Source organism: Macaca fascicularis, chromosome 10 (assembly GCF_037993035.2).
Source record: "Macaca fascicularis isolate 582-1 chromosome 10, T2T-MFA8v1.1".
Lineage (NCBI taxonomy): Eukaryota > Metazoa > Chordata > Mammalia > Primates > Cercopithecidae > Macaca > Macaca fascicularis.
In genome coordinates, this window is record NC_088384.1 from 33,576,505 (window position 1) to 33,588,717 (window position 12,213).

The 12,213-nt window shown below is 41.9% G+C and overlaps 1 protein-coding gene across 13 annotated transcripts in view; it reads left to right on the plus strand.

Moving 5' to 3' along the window:
* The window catches only part of CLTCL1 (clathrin heavy chain like 1), a 112,316-nt gene that overhangs the window by 22,775 nt on the left and 77,328 nt on the right, over nt 1-12,213 (plus strand). The window contains exon 1 of one of the 13 annotated variants that reach the window (XM_065522510.2): nt 6,912-6,928. The exons of the other annotated variants lie outside the window; for them this stretch is intronic. The gene's annotated coding sequence lies outside the window, so the exon portion shown is untranslated. Of the gene's footprint in view, nt 1-6,911; nt 6,929-12,213 lie in introns of those variants that run through there. 13 annotated transcript variants of the gene reach the window in all.

A 12,213-nucleotide genomic window follows, 5' to 3' on the forward strand; every position in this document is an offset into this window, starting at 1 on the left:
CTTTTTTTTTTTTTTTTTTTGAGACAGAGTCTCACTCTGTCGCCCAGGCTGGAGTGCAGTGGCTGGATCTCAGCTCACTGCAAGCTCCGCCTCCTGGGTTTACGCCATTCTTCTGTCTCAGCCTTCCGAGTAGCTGGGACTACAGGCGCCTGCCACCTTGCCCGGCTAGTTTTCGTATTTTTTTAGTAGAGACGGGGTTTCACCGTGTCAGCCAGGATGGTCTCGATCTCCTGACCTCGTGATCCGCCCGTCTCAGCCTCCCAAAGTGCTGGGATTACAGGCTTGAGCCACTGCGCCCGGCCACCCACTTCTTAATTGGGTTATCTGTCTTGTTATTGAATTATAAGAGTTCTTTATATATTCTGAATATACATTTATCAGCTATGTAATTTACATATATTTTCTCCCAGTCTGTACCTTGTCTTTTTATTCTCCTAATGACATCTTGTCTTAGTCTGTTTGTGCTGCTATAATGAAGTGCCTGACGCTGGGAAATCTATAAAGAATATAAATTTATTTCTCATAGTTCCGGATGCTGGGAAATCCAAGATTAAGGTGCTACCAGATAGTGTGTCTGTTAAGGGCTCCCTCTCTACTTCCAAGATGGCCCCTGTTGCTGCATCCTCTGGAGGGGAGGAACACTGTGACAGAAGGGCGAAAAGAAACCTAACTCCCTCCATCAAGCTCTTTTATAAGAACCTGGGGGCTTGCCTCCCAAAAGGCTCCATCTCCCAACACTTGGGGATTAAGTTTCAGCATGCATTTTGGAGAGAACAAAAACAATTCAAACCATAGGATATGTTTTGAAGGGCAAAACTTACTAATTTTGATGAAGTCCAGCTTACCTATTCTTTTTTTCTTTAATGGATCATGCTTTTGGAGTCATAGCTAAGAGGCTTAGCCTATGGTTTTGTAGTTTTAATTCTTTTTTTTTTTTTTTTTTTGAGACAGAGTCTTGTTCTTCTCGCCCAGCCTGGAGTGCAGGGGCGCAATCTTGGCTCACTGCACCCTCTGCCTCCTGGGTTCAAGTGATTCTCCTGCCTCAGCCTCCCGAGTAGCTGGGATTACAGGTGCCTGCCACCATGCCTGGCTAATTTTTTGTATGCTTAGTAGAGATGGGGTTTCACCATATTGGCCAGGCTGGTCTCGAACTCCTGACCTCAGGTGATCCACCTGCCTCAGCCTCCCAAAAGGTTGGGATTACAGGTGTGAGACACTGCGCCCAGCCCAGATCTGTGTCCATTCTTGTACTGATTACTTGATAGTTGTAGCTTTATGGTAAGTTTGAAGTCAGATAGTGTTGGTACTCCAACTTAGCATTTTTCAAAATAGTTTTTTAAACTCTTTGAAACGAGATCCCTTGAATTGCCACTTCAGTTTTGGGTTTAGTTTGTGAATTCCTACAAAAATCCTTCTGGGGCTTTGATAGAGATTACATTGAATTTATCAATTTGGTAAGAACTGCTATCTTGATGGTATTAAATCTTCTAGTCATTTAATGTCTCTGTTTATTTAGATCTTTAATTTCTTTCAGTGATGTTTTGCATATTCAGTGAGCAAATCCTGTACTTCTTTGTTAAATTTATTCCCAAGTATTTTATTATTTTTTGATCAGACTTGTTTTCTTAGTTTTATTTTTGGATTGTTTCTTACTAGTGTATAGAAATAAAATAAGTTTTGTATATTTTTCTGTATCCCATATACTTATTAAACTTATTCTTGTAGTTTTTAGTGGATTCCTTGGCATTTTCTACATACTGTATCATGTTATCTGTGAATAGACAGTTTTACATCTTCTTTTCTAATCCAGATTCTGTTGGTTTCAACATTGCATTGGCTAGAATACCCAGTAGAGTATTAAACAGAAGTGACAAGAACAGACATTGTTGAATTATTTCTGACCTTAGGGGGGGAGTTTTTAGCCTTTTACAATTAAATATGATGTTGGCTGTGGATTTGGGGTAGATAAATCCTTTATCAAGTTGGAGAAGTTCCCTTCTATTTTCTGTGTCTAATGAGATGATCACATGGTTTGTGTCCTTTATTCGTGTGGTGTATTACATAAATTAATTATTGGATATTAAGCCAACCTTGCACTCCTGTGGTAAATCTCTTTTGGTCATGGTGTATGGTGGTTTTTTTAATGTTGGATTTTGTTCACTAATATTCTAAGGGTTTTCTGTTATTTTTATCATTGGTCTGTAGTTTTCTTTTCTTGTGATGTCCTTTTGTGACTTTGTAATTAGGCAAATGTTGGCCTTAGAGAATGAAGTCCTTCTTCCTCTATATTCTGAAAGAGTCTGTGAAGGACTTATTTCTGTCTTCTGTGAGTATTTGATAGAATTCAACAGTGAAAGCCTTCTGGTCCTGGGGTTTTCTTTGTGGGAAGATTTTAAATTTCAAATTCACCTTCCTTACTTGCTGTGAATCTGTTCAGATTTTCTGTTTTCTTGTGTCAGTTTTGGTAATTTGTGTCTTTCTAGGAATTTATCCAGGTTATCTAAGTCTTCTAGTATGTTGACATAAAATTGTTCATAATATTCCCTCCTTTTAATTTCTTTGGGGTTGGCAGTGATGTCCTCTTTCATTCTTAATTTTGATAATTTGTGTCTTCTCTTTTTTTCTTGATCATTAACCAAGGTTTGGGTTGAGCCTTGTGGCTCATGCCTGTAATCCCAGCACTTTGGGAGGCTGAGGCGACAGGATTACTTGAGACCAGAAGTTCAAGACCAGCCTGGGCAACATAGGGAGACCCCATCTCTACAAATTAAAAAAAAAACAAAAAACTAGCCAGTGTGGTAGTATGCGTCTGTGGTTCCAGCTACTCAGAAGTCTGAGGCTGGAGGATCACCTGAGCCTAGGAGGTCAAGGCTACAGTAAGCTGGGATCGTGCTGTTGCACTCCAGCCTAGGTAACAGAATGAGACCCTGTCTCTAAAAATAAATAAATAAGATTTGTTAGTTTTCTTGATTTTTTTGAAAAACCCTACTTCTGGCAAGGTGTATATAGGCTGCTGCAGGAACATGTGCACAGCTGCTTACCATGTGCCTTTCTTGTTAAAATGTAGCATACCATTTTAATTCTTCTGAATTTTTCTTTTTGCTATTTTGTGTGTGTGTGTGTGTGTGTGTGTGTGTGTAGTGGTTGCTGTAGGGTTTATAAAATGCATCCTAACTTACTACAAATGATTTCAGATTATTAACTTCTATTAAAATGCAGAAATTTCACTCCAGCATAGCTTCATTTCGTTGTCCCTCTGTTGCGCTATTTTTATCTTTCATATATATGAATATATAAAATATATGAAAAGAGAGAAAATAAGATGCGTCTATATATGTTATAAACCCAATAACCTATAGTTTTATTATGGTTTTATATGATATTATTTAATGAAATTAAGAGAAATCTTTATACTAACCAACATTTATCATATCCAGTGCTCTTTATTTCTTTTTGTGGATTTGAGCTCCCATCTTAGTTCAGTCTCATTAGAAGTCGTTTACCATAAGCTGTTAGTGCCTGAAGACAGTGAGGGTTTAACATTTACCATTTTAACTAGACAGCAAAACTACATCACACCTAAATTATGTCCAAAAGCAGTTGTTTTATAAATTTATATAGTTTAAACTTAAGTTTATAATATAGTTATAGCTAACTTTAGAACTGTTTTAAGGCAGCAAACCTTTATCTTACTGATCATGTGTTTTGGATATAAATTGCATCAAATTGTGGCTAGGTGCAATGGCTTGCACCTGTCATCCCAGCACTTTGGTAGCACAAGGCAGGTGGATCACCTGAGGTCAGGAGTTTGAGACCAGCCTGGCCAACGAGGTGAAACCCCGTCTCTACTAAAAATACAAAAATTTGCTGGACATGTTGGTGTATGCCTATAATCCCAGCTACTTGGGACGCTGAAGGAGGAGAATTGCTTGAACCCGGGAGGCAGAGGTTGCAGTGAGCCTAGATCGCCCCATTGCACTCCAGCGTGGGCCCCAAAAGCGAAACTCCATCTCAAAAAAAAACAAAAAAAAATTGCATCAAATTTGGTTGTTCCTTTTCGTGAATTCAAGAAATCATCTTAATTATTGCTTGGGTGTAACATGACATCATTAAAGACTGTCTTTTAGCAACAGCAGCCTTATTTCTCAAATTGTGGTTAAAAACCAGTTTTGCTGATTGATGATAATATTGTAATAATATGAGTTGTTGCGTAGCTTGGCTAACTAACTGGATAGTCAGATTAACTCTTTTTTTCTAGCTGTGTAGCTCAGCTAGATTTAGCTTTTTTTGAGGTAAAAAGCTAAATCTGTGAGTAATTCCGCTATTAACACGAGTGTACAGATGTGTTTTTGAGAACCTGTTTTTAATCCTTTTGATTCTCTACCCACAAGTAATTGACTGGGTCGTATCATTATTCATTTTTAAATTTTTTGAGGAACTGCCATCCCTTTTCTATAGTGGTTGCACTATTTTACATTCTCAGTAGTGCACAGTGTTCTAATTTTTTCACATTCTTGCTAACACTTGCTATTTGTGTTGTTTCCTTTCTAATAGTAGTCTTTTTTTTTTTTTTTTTAAGAGACTGTAACTTCGAACTCCTGGACTCAAGCTATCCTCCCACCTTAGCCTCCCAAGTAGCTAGGACTATAGGCATGCATCACCACACCCAGCTAATTAAAAGCATTTTTTCTTTGTAGAGACAGGGTCTTGCCATATTGTCCAGGCTGATCTTAAACTCCTGGTCTCACGTGATCATCCCATCTCAGCTTCCCAAAGCGCTGGGATTACAGGTGTGAACCATCCCACGCAGGTCATTTTTTAATTGGAGTATTTGTGGGTTTTGTTGTTGAGTTGTAGGCATTCTTTATATATTCTGGATATTAACCCCTTGTCGGATATATTATTTCCATATACAGGCATACCTTGAAGATATTTTGGGTTCAGTTTCAAACTACGACAATAAAAAGAATATTATAATAGTGAGTCACATGAATTTTTTGGTTTCCCAGTGTGTATAAAAGTTATGTTTATACTATGCTGTAATCTATTAAGCGCAAAATAGCATTATGTCTAAAAAAATGGATTACCTTAATTAAGAAATAATTTGGCCAGGCACAGTGACTCATGCCTGTAATCCCAGCACTTTGAGAGGCTAAGGCGGGTGGATCATGAGGTCGGGAGATCAAGACCATCCTGGCTAACACGGTGAAACCCCGTCTCTACTAAAAATACGAAACCAAAAAATTAGCCGGGTGTGGTGGCGGGCACCTGTAGTCCCAGCTACTTGGGAGGCTGAGGTGGGAGAATGGCAAGAACCTGGGAGGTGGAGGTTGCAGTAAGCTGATATTGCGCCACTGCACTCTAGCCTGGACGACAGAGCGAGACTCCATCTCAAAAATAAATACATAAAAATAAAAATAAAAAAGTAATAATTTCTGGCCAGGCGTGATGGCACATACCTCTAATCCCAGCACTTTCAGAGGGCAAGGTGGGAAGATTGCTTGAGCCTAAGAGTTCAAGAGCAGCATGGGAGACAATACAGTGAGACCTTATCTCAAAAAAAAAAAAATGCTGGGGGTGGTGGTGCATGCCTTTAGTCTCACCTACTCAAGGAGGCTGAGATGGGAGGATAGCTTGAGCCCAGGAGTCTGAGGACTGCATGTCAGCCTGGGTGACAGAGAGAGACTCTGTCTCAAAATAAATAAATAAATAATCTATTTATTCCTAAAAATTGCTTACCATTATTAGCCTTCACTGAGTTGTAATCTTTTTTTTTTTTTTTTTTTTTTTTTTTTTTAAGACAGGGGTCTCTCTCTGTTGCCCAGGCTGGAGTGCAGTGGTGCGATCTTGGCTCTCTGCAACTTCTGTCCACCAGTTTAAGGGATCCTCCTGCCTCAGCCTTCCGAGTAACTGGGATTACAGGCATGTGCCACCATTCCCAGCTAATTTTTGTATTTTTAGTAGAGACTGGGTTTCACCATGTTGGCCAGGCTGGTCTCGAACTCCTGACCTCAAGTGATCTGCCGGCCTCGGCCTCCCAAAGTGCTGGGATTACAGGCGTGAGCCACTGCTCCCAGCTGTGAGTTGTAATCTTTTTACTGGTGGAGGGTCTTGCCTTGATGCCAGTGGCTGCTGATTGATCACAGTAGTGGTTGCCGAAGACCAGAGTGGCTGTGGCAATTTCTTAAAATAAGACATCAGGCCGGGTGCGGTGGCTAACGCCTATAATCCCAGCACTTTGGGAGGCTGAGGCAGGCAGATCATGAGGTCAAGAGATTGAGACCATTCTGGCCAGTATGGTGAAACCCTGTCTCTACTAAAAATAAAAAAAAAATTAGCTGGGCGTGGTGGCAGGCGCTTGTAGTCCCAGCTACTTGGGAGGCTGAGGCAGGAGAATCACTTGAACCTGGGAGGTGGAGGTTGTAGTGAGCCAAGATCGCACCACTGCACTCCAGCCTGGCAACAGAGCGAGACTCCATCTCAAAAAATAAATAAGTAAATAAATAAAAAATAATTTAAAAATACATTAATGAAGTTTCCGCAGGACTGACTCTTCCTTTAATGAAAAATTCCTCTGTAGTGTGCAATGCTGTTTGCTAACATTTTACCCACAGTCGACTTCTTTCAGAATTGGAGTCAGTCCTGTCAAATTCTGGTGCTTTATCAGCTAAGTTTATGTACTATTCTAAATTCCTGTGGTCATTTCAACAATGTTCACAGCGTCTTCACTGGGAGTAGATTCTATTGGAAGAAACCACTTTCTTTGCTCATCCGTGAGAAGCAACTCCTCATCTGTTCAAGTTTGATCCTGAGATTGCAACAGTTCAGTCCCATCTTCAGTCTCCACTTCTAATTCTCTTGCTGTTCCTACCACCTCTGCAATGACTTCCTCCACTGAAGTCCTGAACCTCACAAAGTCATTCATGAGGTTTGGAAAACACTTCTTCCAAATTCCTGTTAATATTGATATTTTGACCTCCTCCCTTGAATCACGAATGTTCTTAGTTGCATCTAAATGGTGAATCCTTTCCAGGAGGTTATCAATTTACTTTGCCTAGATCCATCAAAGGAGACACTATTTATGGCAGCTGTAGCCTTTAAAAATGTATTTCTTAAGACTTGAAAGTTGAAACTACTCTTTGATCCATGGATTGCAGAATTGGTATGTTAGCAGGCATGAAAGCAGCTTTCATCTCCTTGTATATCTCCCTCAGAGCTCTTAGGTGACCAGGTGCATTATCAATGAGCAGTAATCTTTTTAAAGGAATATTTTTTTTTCTAAGAAGTAGATCTGAACAGTGAGTTTTAAATATTCAGTAAACCGTGCTGTAAACAGGTGTACTATCATCACGACTCTTGTTGTTCCATTCGTAGAGCACAGGCAGAGGAGATTTAGCATAATTCTTAAGGGCCTTGGGATTTTTGGCTTCCAGTTACCAGCTGCATTATCCCCTAACAAGAGAGTTAGCCTGTCTTCTGAAGCTTTGAAGCCAGGCATTGACTTCTCTCTCACTTGAGTCCTAAATGGCATCTTTTTCCAGTGGGAGGTTGTTTCTTCTCCATTGAAAATGTGTTCATCAATGATCTTAGCTAGGTCTTCTGGAGAACTTGGCACAGCTTCTGTATCAGAACTTGCTGCTTCACTTTGCAGTTTTATGCTATAGAGATGGCTTCTTTCATTAAACCTCTTGAATCAACCTCTGCTAGCTTCAGACTTCTTCTGCAACTTCTTCACCTCTCTCAGGCTTCATAGAATTGCAGAGAGTTAGGGCCTTGCTGTGGATTAGGCTCTGGTTTAATGGATTGTTCTGGCTGCTTTGATCTTCTATCCAGGCCACTACAGCTTTCTCCATATCAGCAATAAGGCTGTTTGTTTTCTTATCATTAATGTGTTCACTGAAATAACACTTTTAATTTCGTTAAATAACTTTTCCTTTGCATTCACAACTTGGCTAACTGGTGCAAGAGACCTAACCTTCAGTCTGTCTCGGCTTTTGATAGGCCTTCCTCACCAAGCCAAATCATTTCTAACTTTTGACTTAAAGTGAGAGACGTGGGATTCTTCTTTTCACTTTCACTTTCCTTTAGCAAGGCAGGTTGGTAAGGTTGTTAAATGGCCTTATTTCAATATTGTTGTGTCTCAGGGAATAAGGAGGCCCGAGGAGAGGAAGAGGGACTAGGGCATGGCCAGTAAGTGCAGCAGTTAGAACACACACATTTATTAAGTCCACTATCTTATATGTGTGTGGTTCATGGTACCACAAAACAATTACTGTAAAAACATGAAAGATCACTGATCACAGAGCAGCATAGCTAATATAATAATGAAAAAGTTTGAAATATCACAAGAATTACCAAAGTGTGACAGAGACAGGAAGTGAGCACATGCTATCGGACAAATGATACCAATAGACTTGCTTGATGGAAGATTGCCGCAAACCTTTGATATTTTTTTCTCCACGAAACGAAAAAAACGCCTGTAATCTCAGCACTTTGGGAGGCCGAGGCGGACGGATCACCTGAGGTCAGGAGTTTGAGACCAGCCTGGCCAACATGGTGAAACCCAGTCTGTACTAAAAATACAAAAATTAGTTGGGCATGGTGGTGGGCGCCTGTAAGCCCAACTACTCGGGAGGCTGAGGCAGGAGAATCTCTTGAACCTGGGAGGCAGAGGTGGCAGTGAGCTGAGATCGTGCCATTGCACTCCAGCCTGGGCAACAAGAGCGAAATGCTGTCTCAAAACAAAACAACAACACAAATGCAATATCTGCAAAACACAGTAAAGCAAAGTATAATAAAACGAGATATGCCTGTATTTTCTCTCATTCTATGGGTTGCCTTTTCTCTCTTTTGTGACCTCTGATGCTGTCCAATTCATTTTTTTCTTTTATTGTCATACCAAAAAAAGTCATTGCAAGATCCAACATCATCAAGCTTTTCCCCTATGTTTTCTCTAAATGTTTTATGATTTTAATTGTTGGGATTTTTTTTTTAATCTGTGAAATTTTTATTGGCCTCCTGCTCCCCTCCCCAAAGGGTACCCTGCTTCTGCTGGCTCAGTTCCTCAGAACTTTGGTGTCATTGGTCTCAAACACCACTTTGCCATCCACTATCCTGCAGGTGGTGGTCTTTTGGATGGTTTGCATGGAGTTGCTGCTGTCTAGGGCCTCACCAAGATTGAAGTCCTCCCCATCTTCCAGCAGGCGGTGGTAGGTGGTGATCTCAGCCTCCAGATTGACCTGGATGTTCCAGGCCTCATACTCCTGGGCCTGGCACTGTCCCTCTGCCCAGGTCTGTGCCAGCCCCAACTCCGGGTACAGTAGGACCCTGTCGAGCTGCTCCATCTGCATGGTGTAGCAGGCTTCCACCTCCCTCAGGCTATTCTCCAAGCTGGTCTTCAGATTTCTCATCAAGTTCAGGCCAATCTCCAAGGACTGGACTGGACATCTCAGCTCCATTAGTGTCAGCTCAGCAGCTCTGATCTCGGCGGACTGCATGGTGACCACTGTGGTGCTCTCCTCAATCTGCTGGGACCAGTACTTGTCCAGCTTCTCTAGGTTCTTCTGAGCCAGCTTGTCATATTGGGCCCAGATATCTGCCATGATCTTGCCAAGGTCCTGATATTTGGACATCTGCCTCCACAGTCAGCCCAAAGCTAGCAATCTGGGCTTGTAGGCCTTTTACTCCCTCTTCATGGTTCTTCTTCATGAAGAGCAGCTTCTCCTTGAGAGTCTCGATCTTTGTCTCCAGCTGCAGCCCAGTGACATTGATGTCATCAGTGACCTTGCAGAGCCCATGGATGTTGCTCCCCACAGACTGACGCATGGCCAGCTCTGTCTCATACTTGATTCTAAAGTCAGCAGCAGCAAGATGGGCATTGTCAGTGTGCAGAACGATGAAGGTATTGTCCACAGAATTTGCAAAGATTTGAGCCGTCAGCTTCTCGATGGTCTTGAAGTAATGGCCCAGTGTCTGACCTGGGGTCCCTTCTTCTCCAGGTTCTCCCGATTTTTGCTCTCCAGCCTCTGATTCTTAGTCTCCAGGCTCCTCACTCTGTCCAGGTAGGAGGCCAGGTGGTCGTTCAGGCTTCGCATGGTCTCCTTCTCATTCTAGATGCCTCCTATTCCTGCCAGACCGCTGGCCATTCCAGTGGCCAGGGCCCTGGACCCCAAGTCACCCTGGAAACTGGTGGAGTAGGACACAGAGATCTGAGAGCCCAAACCCCTTACATCTGCATAGATGCCGGCTGGGCTGCTGATCGACCGGGTACTGTAGCTGGGCAGCTGGACGGATCCCAGGGACCGGTAGTTGGCAGAGAAGGTAGTGGAACGAGTGGTGAAACTCATGCTGTCTGGGGAGGAAAATGAGAGAACAGGACTCAGGTTCTGTCTGTGATTTTAGTTTTTTTTGTTTTTGAGACGGAGTCTCGCTCTGTCGCCCAGGCTGGAGTGCAGTGGCCGGATCTCAGCTCACTGCAAGCTCCGCCTCCCGGGTTTACGCCATTCTCCTGCCTCAGCCTCCCGGGTAGCTGGGACTACAGGCGCCCGCCACCTCGCCCGGCTAGTTTTTTGTATTTTTTAGTAGAGACGGGGTTTCACCGTGTTAGCCAGGATGGTCTCGATCTCCTGACCTTGTGATCCGCCCGTCTCGGCCTCCCAAAGTGCTGGGATTACAGGCTTGAGCCCCCGCGCCCGGCCGATTTTAGTTTTTATGTTTAGGTCTTTAATCCATTTTGAGTTACTTTTTGTATATGGTATAAGGTAAGGGTCCAATTTTATTATTTTGTGGACCCAGTTTTCCCAGTATTATTTGTTGAAAAGAGTATTCTTTTTTCCTATTGAATCGTCTTAGTACCTTTGTCAAAGATCATTTGATCATATATGTGAAGGTTCATTTTTGGGTTCTCTCTTATATTGCATTGGTGTCTATGTTTCTATGCTGTTACCATACATTTGGTTACTTTAACTTTGTAATGAGATTTAAATTCAGGAAGTGTGAGATCATCCAAACTTGTTCATCTTTATCAAGATTATTTTGGCTTTTTGAGGTCCTTTGAGATTCCATATACATTTTAGGATGGATTTTTCTATTTTTATAAAAAATGTGTTTGGGCCTGTTGAGGTTTTTGAGGCACTTTTATCAAATCAGTGCATGCAGCTGTTTCTAGACTTTCTTCTGTTTCATTGATCTGTGTGTCTTATGAGAATAACATAGGTTTTATTAATAGCTTTATAGAATGTCTCAACATTAGGTATCGTAAGTCTTCCAGCTTTGCTCTTTTCCACAATTGTTATATCTATTCTTTGTCCTCTGCATTTCCATATTTGTTATAACATCATTTTATTTTCCACCAAACAAAAGATGCTGGGCCAGGGTGGTGGCTTACACCTGTTATCCCAGCACTTCAGCAGGCTAAGATGGAAGGATTGCAGGAGGCCAGAAATTTGAGACCAGCCTGGGCAGCACAGCGAGACCTAGTCTCTAAAAAAAAAAATTAGACTGGGTATGGTGGCTCACACCTATAATCGCGGCACTTTGGGAGGCTGAGGCAGGCAAATCACTTGAGGTCAAGAGTTTGAGACCAGCTTGGCCAACATGGTGAAACCCTGTCTCTACAAAAAATACAAACATTAGGTGTGTGTGTGGCATGTGCCTGTAATCCCAGCTACTCGGGGGGCTGAGGCAGGAGAATCACTTGAACCTGGGAGGTGGAGGCTTCATTGAGCTGAGATCATGCCACTGTACTCCTGCCTGGGCAACAGAGAGAGACTGTGTCTCAAAAAAGAAAAAGAAAACAGAAAAATTAGCTGAGTGTGATGGTGCATGCCTGTAGTCCCAACTGCTTGGGAGGCTGAGGCAGGAGGATCACTTGGGCCCAGGAATTTGAGGTTGCAATGAGCTATGATTGCTCCACTGTACTCCAGCCTGGGTAACAAAGTGAAACCCTGTCTCTTTCCTTCTTTCTATAAAAAAGAAAGAAGGAAAAGTATGCTGGTATTTTGATTGGGATTCCATTGAATCTGTAGATAATTTAGGGGGAAATGACATCTTAGCAATTTTAAGTGTTTTGATCCATGAAAATGGTATGCCCTTTCTTTGATTTAAGCCTTTACTTTCTTTCAGGAATATTTTATAGTGTAGAGGCTTTGCTTACCCTTTGTTAAATTTACTCCAAAATGCTATGTTTTGGGTGGTGTTATGAATTTTTTTTTT